Here is a 10,996-nt window from a genome sequence, read left to right on the forward strand (position 1 = left end):
TCTCTCCACTCCGAGCCCCACCCTCCGCCTCACCCAATGGCCTCCAGGATGCGCATGCGCGCCCTAGCACGGGAGAGGGGTGGGGGAAGTCGCCGCTCCATCCGGGTAGCAGCCTGTGGCTATTTGGTGTTCTTGGCTGAAATCGGGTGAAAATGAGGCGGTTTTGCGCCGGCTACACGGGACTCTGGGACTGTGCGCCTGGCCTTTGTTAACTAGGTCGTTGCCTCCCCTTCGGGCTGTGCCTCCCTGGACCCTTCTTGGCCACTTCCTCCTGACCCGTGTCCGGCCGGCGGGCCGCCTTCCCCGAGACGTCACAGGATGCCTGTCAATGCATTATCTTAGAAAACGTTTTTCACTCCCGTGTTTTGGCTAGGAAAAGTCAGAAAGGTGGAGACAGAATGCAAAGGGCACTCATAGCTGACCTTTAAGTTAGTCTAAAGGTTCAGAATGACGTCTGAGATGTCTATTCTGAGGACAGTGTTCTTGGTGCTAAGGATCAAACAATGGTGACTGTTTTATTTCCAGGGATTTATAAGTAGGATACATTTTAGACATATTTATTGTTGTTAATAAAGCATGACAATTGCCTTGAAATAATTTTTCATCGAATGAACTAACCACTTATGTAAGGAGAATTAGTCCTATGAGCTGCTTTGCAAGTCAATGCTGCTTTGCAGGCATTTTTACAAAAGCTACTTTCTTGGGAGGGAGATACGAAATCACTTATCCTGGATTATATAGGGTGGGCCTAATCTAATCACCTGAGAGATTAAAAGCGTGAGAAGAATTCCACATTTTATTGCTGCTTCTGAAATGTGGGGTCTCCACAAGGACCCCTGAGAGACGTCTAGGAGCTAAGGATGGCTCCCAGCTGGCAGCACCAAGGAAACAGAGATCTCAGTCCTATGACCTCAGAAGTGAATTCCTCCAACACCTGAAGGAGCAGTGCTGGGGATTCTCCCCTAGGTTTATGAAAAGAATGCACTCGCTGCCCTGCTGACACCTTGACTTTACCTCAGTGAGACGTCTCACCTACAGAACTGTCAGGTAATAAGTTGGGATTGATTTAAGCCACTAAGTCTGTGGCTCTTTGTTACTGAAGCAATAGAAAACTAATACATTCACCAAAATTTTATAGCTTTTTTCCATACACATCTTGTACTTGTCTTGCTAGGTGTATTCTAAAATATTTTGATGGTACTTGTGGCTTGCAAATAGTATCCTTCTGAGGCAGGAGATAGATGAGCCCCAGGCTGAACAGTTTCTCCCCTGTGGACAGAAACTTCATAATAGCAGAAACTCCATAAAAGCAGGATGATGGAGGAGGCTGGGCCCTGCCCAGAAAAGAGATAAAAGACCACGTATTCCTCATTCTTGAAGTCAAGGAGACTTCACCGACTACACATGCACAGAAAGGCTCCTTGGAGATCAAAAAGGGAGGGGGCGCCACCTCATAGCAAGTGATGCCAACTACCCATAGGCCTCTTCACTAGAATCCATCTTGGCTAAGAGACGCACACGCACACAGGGGAGGATAGTGAGAGGTACCAAATACAGACTTAGAACCAGGCAAAGCAAGATGATTGGTCAAAGGAAACCCGGAGGAAATGCCCCATAAAAGTGATTCAAAGTGCCAGGAGGGCAAGACTCTCTCTCTGAGCCTGCATGTGTGTCTATCTGCACGTACTGTAGTCTTTTTCCTCCTAATAAACAGTTTACTTGCTTCACTACTTTCCGTCTCCATGTGGAAATTCATTTCTACACAGCTGATGGGCCAGGGCCTTGTCCCGGGCCACTGGTCCCCTGTGGTCTAGTGGTTAGGATTCAGTGCTCTCACTGCCGCTGCCCAACCTCAATCTCTGGCCGGGAACCGAAATCCTGCTGCAAGCCACTGCAGGCCAAGGCCACCCGAGATCACGTTTTGTTAAAGGTTCACTTTGTTTTATGTGTTTTTGAAAGGTACACAACATCTAGTTAGGTGAATAACACCTACCTGAGTGTTTACACCAAGTATGAAAGATTTTGTTATTCAATAGGTAAATTCAACCCATTTACATTTATTGGAGTAACTGCAATATTGATCTTATCTTTTCCATTGGTGCCTATTATTTATTTTATAATACTTTGCTTTTTTCACTTCTTCCCATTTTATTTTGCCAGCCTAATCAAGTATCTCTTTCTTCCTCCTGCTGTTCATTTAGAGGTTCTGCAGTGCTTCATCATACCATTAATGCTTTAAGGGTTATCTTTTTAGCGCTGTGAAACATATTTTAACCTGTTCCTCCTCCCCCATATCTCCTTCCATAAATATTTATAGAATGTTTACTGTATTAGATGGTGTAGGATAGGTTAAGAAAAATTTAGTAGTCCTTTCCCTACCAAAATTAAATTTTTTCATTAATTTTAATAACAGCTAATTTTGTGACAGGTGAGGAAATCCGAAGATATATAAAGTAAAAGCTAATAATCCATTCCCTAGAAGTATGGAATCCTCTAAAAGAGTCCCCATTCTTCTTCCCCGTAACTTAGAAGTAACCAATGTTGACATTTTCAAACTCTTTCAAATATACAAGCATATGGTATTTTTTATGAATATGGGCTCATTCTAAACAAACTGATTTGAAACTTGTTCTTATAATCAATATCCTTTAAGACAAACCATTTAGATCTAATTTATTTCCAATCAGCTATCTAATATTCCATTGTCTAGAAAAACCAGAAATTAATCTTTTATCCCTTATTGCTTATTCATGGACATTCATGTGGTATCCAGTTTTTCCACCACTAAAAACTATGCCTTGGAACCAAAGTCAGAGTCCAAAAACATAAGAACAGTTGCAGAGTGGAGCTCCTCCACTGGCTCTTAATACATGGCTTCAAAGTCAACAGAGCCATGTCCAGTATACAACTTGGAGCAGCTGATTGCAATGAAGACTCCAGCACTACTGGAGGAGTTACCTCCAAAGTACCTGAGATAGTAGCTCAGGAAGTAAGCTTAGCTCTCTCAGATGACAGGACAAGACGAACTTGCAACCATGGAGCTCATCTAGAGAGTGAGAGCTGCAAAGAGGAATTCTGACACAGAAGACATATTCATTGATCTTAGATCAGAGATGAGTTGAGATGAGACATCTCTGTTGTTAGAGCTGCTATAGAATCATTAGCTACAGTCAACCAGTGCAGCATTCAAGGCAGTTAACACAAAGATCAATAAACTCCAGCCTGATGTGACGTTCCTGTCTTCCAAGATGTCCCATGGAACTCCTGCCATTGGTTCAAACATCACCCCATGTGGGCTCGCCACTCCACTGCCTTGTGATCACTGAGCCTCACTATAACTAGGCTGTTATTCCTACTGCTCCTCCGGATGGCTGTTTCTTGGGTTGGTAGCTCTGGCATGGAAATACCAGGCTTGCAATGCTATTCAGGAGGCACCCCTCAATGTAGCAGCTTGACACAGCTGTTTCCTGCCATGAAGACTTATCACAGGAGGATGTTATCTACAGTATCACCATGGAAGCTGACCACCGTGTCCCCATTGCAGCCACCATCGAGAGGTGTTAGGAAGTCTCCTGTACCATGTCATTTGGCTTTTGGGTGTCTACTCAGAAGCCAGGAGAAGCAAGCAAACAGCACACAAATCCAGATGTGTACCTGTCAATAGCATTCCCAATAACCCACAAAAGTGGTGTCATTACAATATAAGGACTGATCGGTGCCTCTGCCTAACTAAGAATGTGACATTTGTGTCCATGCCTAATGGCCACCTGTATTGCTTGTTTGAGGATTGCTCTACTCTGCACAGCAATATAACTTCAGTGCACACCTTTGCTCACTAGAGCGCTGCTCCTCAATCAGACAAGCCATCTCAGCCATACCCACCTGAACATCAGAGGAACCATAACTAACTGTACGTCTGTGGATTATACGACCTGCACAAGGAATTTGACTTCAGTAAAGGCACAGTCAGAGGCAATATAATAACGAGAATGTCAATGGGTCCAGAATAGAAAACGGAGAAATATTGCACAAGGCTACACTATTGATTCTGTAAGAGACTTCCTTTTCAAAGGATATACGTCATGCAATCTACTCTGTCCTGCTCCCTCAAGTTTCTCACAGCCTTTACTTGACCATACTCAATTTTTGCAACCTTGGCTCAACAACCAAATAATCACAGATATTATCTCATGAGACTTAGCACTTGTCTTCCCCTATGTAAAGATAAACTATTCTGTCCTCAATCTAACAGGTGAGCTTTGCTTCAAGGTACAATGCAATGCAACTGTGATGTTTTACCAATGGAACAGGATCTCATACAGCAATTTGCCTCCCATAGGCAAAGGACCATACATATCAGCTAGTTTGGCCAATAAGACAAATGTGCTCCAGGTAGCCAGAACTAGCCATCGCCCCCATGTTCCACAACCGTTTCATCAAACCCCATTAATGGATAAACTTTTACTGGGAGACTTCCATCAGGACCTTATAGCAAGCTTTCAGGTGCTGGATACTTTGTATTATGTGATTGGACCTAAATCTGATTTCTCTGGAATGTTCTATGCATCTCATGATGAGTCCACCCACCTGAATATTTTTTAATGACATACTGGGTTACCTGCATTTGCTTTCCTCAATCCACCAGTCTGGCTTGGAGATTTGACCTCTTGGGCAGCCTGGCTTGGTGGGATATTATACATTATAATGCTTGCAACTTTACTAGGAGCCAGAGTCACACTTTAATCCACTTTAAGTACTGGTACTTTTATTGTTATATGATAAAGTCTCAAAAGTGGGATTTCTGGGTTAAAGTTTTTGTGTGATTTAATATATTGCCATATTGCTTTCCAAAAAGCAACAATGTCTTGAGAGAAAGCCTTTCTGATCCCCCAGACCAGTTAATTTTCCCCAGTATAGGTTATCCTATTTTCCTGTGCCTCATATTTTTAGCATTTATCACAACTGTAATAACGTTTTAATTCATTTTGTAATGTGTCATTTTCCTGCTAGAATACAAACTACATAAGGACAGGCTTGTTTTTATTGTACTCCAGTATTCTAGACAGTACGTGGCATATGGAAGGCACTCAGTTGATGTTTACTGAATAAGCAAATGGCATAGACTCTCAAATAAATCTTGAAGGGCAGGCAGAGGGAAAGAAAGGAAATATTTTATTTTATTTTATTTATTTATTGGCCACACCACGCGGCTTGCAGGATCTTAGTTCCTCAACCAGGGATCGAACCCAGGCCCACGGCAGTAAAAGCGCCAAGTCCTAACCACTGGACCACCAGGGAATTCTGGAAAGGAAGGGAATGTTTTAGACAGGAACAAAGTTCTTAGCAAAATGTTAGAAATAGAATTGCCCATTTTATAATTTGGGGACAGAAAACAAACCAGCTTGGCTAGAGCAACGAGTTTGTGGTGCGGAATTTTGGAAGATCAAGCTGGAGATGTAGAATTGGGGCAGATTATGGGGAACCATGAATGTGAACATCTGCTTATCAAGCAGCAGGGTCCTAGTTTGTCAGAAATACTGAATCTACCTTTCAAAACCTGACTGAATACAATGAGATGGTAAATAGCTTTACTTGATTGGAAGGAAGAAAACACTTGCAGGATTTGGGGAATAGGGTTCAAAAGGCTTTTAACCCTAACATATGCTCCCCTTAAACAGACACCTAAAATAGTCAGCTATACTATAAAAATGCATAATCTCACACCTTATTATGCACTATAGAATGCAACGATAAAATACTGCCCATAATGAACACCTTTAGCTTCCTTTCTATAACTTTCAGAATCCTCTGTCATGAGGACAAATTCATTCACTAAAGGAATTTTAAACTATTTTTCCTTGACATTCTGTGAAAATGTTTCGATTAAAAGTACAGAAAACAACAGGGCATAGTTGACATCGACAATAGCAGTTTCCATGGGTTACTGGGAATGAAAACCAGACTGGAATAGACTCAAGAAAAAAAAAATAAGAAAAGAGGATGTCAAGATAGTAGGTTTGGGCAAATTAGAGGAGTTTTTTAATTGAGATATAATGTACATAGCAAAACATCCATCCTTTTAAGGTATACAACTCAATGGTTTTTAGTATACTCACAAGGTTGTGTAACCATAACCACTAATTCCAGAACTTTTTCATCCCCCCAAAAAGAAACTCCTTACCCATTGGCAACATGCGTCATTCCCCTCAGTCCTTTGAAACCACTGATCTACTTTCTGTCTCTATGGAGAAGGAGAGAAACATTCCGTTTTTTTCCAGAATTCCCTGGCGGTCCAGTGGTTAGGACTTGGTGCTTTTGCTGCCGTGGGCCTGGGTTCGATCCCTGGTTGGGGAACTAAGATCCTGCAAGCCGCGTGGTGTGGCCAATAAATAAATAAAATAAAATAAAATATTTCCTTCTTTTCCCTCTGCCTGCCCTTCAAGATTTATTTGAGATTTGCCTATTATGGACATTTCATATAAAAGGAATCCTACAACATGTGGTCTTTTGTGTGTGGCTTCTTTCACTTGGCATGTTTTAAGAGTTCAGCCCTGTTGTAGCATGCATCCATACTTCATCCCTTTTTATGGCTAAATGATATTCCACTGTATGTATATACCACACTTTGTTTATCCATTCACTGGTTGATGGACATTTGGGTTGTTTCTATTTTTTGGCTATTATGAATAATGCTGCTGTGAACATCCATGTACAAGTTTTTGTGTGAACAAATGTCTTCGGTTCTCTTGGGTACATTGCTGGAGTGGAATTGCTGGGTCATTTGATAACACTATGTTTAACTTTTTGTGGGACTGTCAAACTGTTTTTCACAGTGACGGCACCATTTTATATTCCTACCAGGCAAGTATGAGGGTTCTAATTTCTCTACATCCTTGCCAACACTTTTCCTTTAAAAAAAATTATAATCATCATAGTGGATATAAATTTAGAGAGTTTTGCTGTAAAGAGAAGCAAAGAATTGGGCTGGTGGCTAGAGAGGGTGGTTCTATCAAGGTTTTTTTGTTTTTGTTTTTTATTTTAAGATGGGATATATTATAGCATGTTTGTATACTGATGGTAATAATCTAGTAGAGAGGGGGAAATGGGTTATGTAGGAGAGAGATTGTACAGTTGTGGAGCCATGTTCTTGAGTAGGAGAGAGGGTAGGTCCAGAGGACAAGTGGAAGAGTTGGCCTTACATGGGAGCACAGACAGTTTACCCAATATGGTGGTGCTGTGGTCTGAATGTTTGTGCCCAAGTTCATATATTGAAATCTAATCCCCAAGGTGATTAAATTAGGAGGTGGGGCCCTTGGGGGTGATTAGGTTATGAGGGTGGGGCTTCATGATTGGGATTAGTGCCCTTATAAAAGGAACCCTGGAGAGATTCCTCATCTTTTCTACCATGTGAGGACACAGCAAGAAGTCAGCAGTCTGCAACCCATAAGAAGCCCTTTTCCAGAACCTGACCATATTGGCACCCTGATCTTGAACTTCCAGCTTTCAGAAATGTGAGAAATGAACTTTTGTTTAAGCCCCCCAGTCTGTGGTACTTTGTTATAGCAGCCCAAATGGACTAAAGCAGGTGGGAAGGCAGAGCAGGAGTACAAATGAAGGTAAGATGATAGCTTGGTGGTGAGCACTTGTGGAAATCCCTTTGTGATTTTTACCCCAGTGAAATGAGCAGCTGAGACTGAGGAGGGGGAGGAGATATTAAAGATCTGAAGAGAAAGAAGAAGGTCCAATGTAATCTTTTAGGATGAAATTGACTGGATAGAGTAGGACAGCTAGGCATCACTTGAAGTTAGTGATCATGAGTTCAAAAGAAGACCAGTCAGTACTATTTTTTTCTCCAACATCTGATCTTCTCTTACCATAGAGGTTTTCAGTATTTAAATGAATGAAAAATAAAGTGAGTTAATACTGAGTTTATGTTGCATGCACAAAGAGAAATGCTTTATGCCAGATTTTATTTAAATTAAAGACCACATAAGAGCAAAGAATAGCATACCTTAGTCCAATTTTTCTGATCGAGGTAATTAGATTAAACAAGGATTTCATTTTAGTACATTTATTTCTCTTGAGGATGACGTTGCTGAATAAAGAAGGATTTAAAACTGACAACTAGTTTTTGTTTGTTTTTTTTTTTTTTAATTTATTTTTGGCTGTGTTGGGTCTTCGTTTCTGTGCGAGGGCTTTCTCCAGTTGCGGCAAGTGGGGGCCACTCTTTATTGCGGTGCGCGGGCCTCTCACTATCGCGGCCTCTCTTGTTGCGGAGCACAGGCTCCAGACGCGCAGGCTCAGTAGTTGTGGCTCACGGGCCCAGCCGCTCCGCGGCATGTGGGATCCCCCCAGACCAGGGCTCGAACCCGTGTCCCCTGCATTGGGCAGGCAGATTCTCAACCACTGTGCCACCTGGGAAGCCCCTGACAACTAGTTTTGAATCTGTCCATCTACATGTTATTTTCAGAAAAGGAGGAAACTAGAAGTAAACGGTAGCTGTAGGATCTGGTATTCTCTAGAAATTTCTTTCTAAAATTCTGAACTGTGCTTGATTATTCATTAATTCATTCAACAAGCATTTTCTCCATATATCCTTTTTTTACCAGTTACAGGAAAAACAAAACTAAATTAAACATGATTCCTAACTCGAAGTACATCAGTGAAAGTGGCGAGTCCTAACCACTGAACTGCCAGGGAATTCCTGAAGCAAATATACTTTTATTTGAGCCAATTTTTTTAGAGAACTTGGTCCTATGTAGCATCACATAAAATTAGCACTGATAATTAGAAAATGTTATGAAATTTGGAAAATAAAAAGCTCAAACATTAATAAGTTTAATACATTATATATAAAGTCTTTCTGGCAGGGCTTCTACTTTTTTTTAACAGTAAACATGCTCATAAAGACCATTTTGTATATATGTGCCACATCTTCTTTACCCATTCATCTGTCGATGGACACTTAGGTTGCTTCCATGTCCTGGCTATTGTAAATAGAGCTGCAATGAACATTGTGGTACATGACTCTTTTTTTTTTTTTTTTTTTTAAATCTAAGTAAATCTTGAGGCTGATAGACCTGTTTGGGCCTGGTCTTGGGTTTGGGGGAGGGGATTCTAAGTTTAATCCCATGTGGACCCACATAGCATTGAGGTAAACATGACTCTTTTTGAATTATGGTTTTCTCAGGGTATATGCCCAGTAGTGGACATGGGGAGGGGGAAGGGTAAGCTGGGACGAAGTGAGAGAGTGGCATGGACTTATATATACTACCAAATGTGAAATAGATAGCTAGTGGGAAGCAGCCGCATAGCACAGGGAGATCAGCTCGATGCTTTGTGACTACCTAGAGGGGTGGGATAGGGAGGGTGGGAGGGAGACGCAAGAGGGAAGAGATATGGGAACATATGTAAATGTATAGCTGATTCACTATGTTATAAAGCAGAAACTAACACACCATTGTAAAGCAATTATACTCCAATAAAGATGTTTAAAAAAAAAAGACCACTTTGTCCCAACTACAATCATGTGCTTCATGGAATTTTAGCTAGGATACACTATTAGAGTCTTAAGATTTTTATACTTCCCTTTTTGAAGCCCATTTGGTGTTTTTGCAGAATTAACAATCTTGTGAACCTGGTAGTGCTTGTAATTCAGACTTCCATTGAGACCAAGGGCAGAACACACAGCTGGACACTGTGTGGCAGTTTAAGTACTCTTCCAAAAGCTAATGCCACAGCTCTGTGCATTGATTGCAAATGCAGCCCAGGGTTACGTTTGTCTTTTCTATTGCTGTTTGTCGTATTTTGTTTAGATAGATGGTCAAAATGAACGCCATTGCTTAAGAAAAGCATAAACACAATTTAGTCACTAAATATGGCTGTATGTAGGTTATTACTGTGGGGAATCTTGGTTTGGCCAAAGTATTATTTTTAATGAAAATCCTGCAGACCAAGGTCCTTTATGTTTCCATAACACTTAAAAAAATGAACAAGCTATCCAATTACCGAGGTTTCACTTGTATCAATGTAGTTGCACATGTAAAATTTGATTGTGAATTTATTTTTCCAGGACTTTTAAATTATGAACATTATTTGAATGAAAGAGAACCAATCTATTGATTATTTACAACTGAAATACAATTTTATTTCATAGATATCTTCCCATATAGTACATAAAACAATGAATCTGAAGCCACCCCCAAAACACGGGGTGGGGTGTCTTCCTCATTGTCCTTCACCTTCTGAGATGATACCACTCATAGTGACTGAAATCAGACTAGGTGGCTTAAAACCACAGAGATTTATTTGTTTACAGTTCTGGAGGCTGGAAGTCCAAGATCAAGGTGCTAGAGGGGTTGGTTTTGTGAGACCTCTTCCTAGCTTGCAGATAGTGGCCTTCTCACTGTGTATTCACATGGCCTTTTCTCTGTGCACACCTGTCTCTTCCTCTTCTTATAAGGACACTAGTTCTATTAGATTAGGGCCCTGCTGTTATGACCTCATTTAACCTTAATGACTTCCTTAGAGGCTCTATCTCCAAATATAGTCATAATGGGGGTTAGGGCTACAGGGGGAGGGGTGGGGCACGGAGACACAATTCAGTCCATAACAGTGTTATTAACAAACATTATATAATTTTAATGTGTGATTATTGTCCTCGTACATAAACTTTCTCAGTATTCCTCTGCCTTTCAGATATGCTGCCATCACAAAGACTTGGCTTTGCCACATTGCCAATTTCATTCCAGTTAATTATAATACAGGTATCTCTATTGAGTGCTCAGTGTATTCAAGGAATTATCCCAGATTTTGGAGATATATCCATTAATGAACCATCCCCCTGTAAGTAAATTGTAGTCTGACCAGATCTTTAGAAATTCAGAAAACTGCCACCTTCAAAGATATCTAGGAGTTCAGGAGTCCCAGACTGTGACCCACCTTACCTAACAACCAACTTCCTTGTAAAAAAAAAAAAAAAGTATTTTATTGACTA

At 40.9% G+C, this 10,996-nt stretch overlaps 1 non-coding gene across 1 annotated transcript; it reads right to left on the reverse strand.

The window, feature by feature from the left end:
• Nucleotides 1–5,225: 5,225 nt before the first annotated feature.
• On the reverse strand, nucleotides 5,226–5,298 carry TRNAK-UUU (transfer RNA lysine (anticodon UUU)). The gene has a single exon. It is a non-coding gene; the product is annotated as a tRNA-Lys (tRNA).
• Nucleotides 5,299–10,996: the final 5,698 nt, after the last annotated feature.

Source organism: Balaenoptera acutorostrata, chromosome 1, assembly GCF_949987535.1.
Source record: "Balaenoptera acutorostrata chromosome 1, mBalAcu1.1, whole genome shotgun sequence".
NCBI lineage: Eukaryota > Metazoa > Chordata > Mammalia > Artiodactyla > Balaenopteridae > Balaenoptera > Balaenoptera acutorostrata.